Source organism: Sinocyclocheilus grahami, unplaced genomic scaffold (assembly GCF_001515645.1).
Source record: "Sinocyclocheilus grahami isolate Dianchi unplaced genomic scaffold, SAMN03320097.WGS_v1.1 scaffold168.1, whole genome shotgun sequence".
In the NCBI taxonomy this organism is placed as follows: Eukaryota; Metazoa; Chordata; class Actinopteri; order Cypriniformes; family Cyprinidae; genus Sinocyclocheilus; species Sinocyclocheilus grahami.
In genome coordinates, this window is record NW_015505347.1 from 588,382 (window position 1) to 589,115 (window position 734).

At 34.9% G+C, this 734-nt stretch overlaps 1 protein-coding gene across 1 annotated transcript in view; it reads left to right on the top strand.

The window, feature by feature from the left end:
* Positions 1–734, top strand: part of LOC107593289 (fasciculation and elongation protein zeta-2-like) — an 8,966-nt gene that overhangs the window by 3,462 nt on the left and 4,770 nt on the right. The gene's annotated exons all lie outside the window — the stretch shown is intronic.

The window sequence follows — 734 nt, forward strand, 5'->3', positions numbered from 1 at the left end:
TGGATAAAAGCGTCTGCTAAATGCATAAATTATTATTATTAATAATTATTATTAAATTAAATTTACCGTTCAACAGATATTTCAGCGCAATGAATGTTCTTGAGTATTAATAGAGTATGTGAAGCTGACGTCACGCCGTTGAGTTTAGAGCAGTATTTAGATTTTCTGTCGTGATTGTGAAAAAAGTCACCATTATATGTCATTCGTGCTGCATCGAGAATTGCAATAGTAACTCAGTTCATCGTTCTGAGAGAAAAATGGACAATGCAATATGTTTTTTACGCCTTAGTTTTCTCTGTGTAAAAACCCCAAGGGCAGCAGGTCGCGGAGATGACAAGAAGACGCCGTATAGTTAATCTATTAATAATGTCACTGGTTAAACCCACTGCCTGTCACTCAATAAAAGAATCACATTGCTGCGTATTTTTGAAAGTTTTGGTTTAGTTTGATTTAATAATTAACATCACCTTTGCGAATATGATTCTCACTCGCCTTGTGAATTAGCAGAACTTGAACAGGGACTTTATAAAATGCTTAATCGGAATAATGCTTCATGTGGCTTAATGTACTAAGACAGTGATAAAGACCAAGCTGTAAAGCATATACTATGTGCAGATACGTATGAGCCCAAAATATGAACGCAACGCGTTTATTTACACGTTAAGTGTTTTCCTCTCATATAACGTAAAGAAAATGCTTAATGCACTAAGACAGTGATATTAAAAGACCACCTT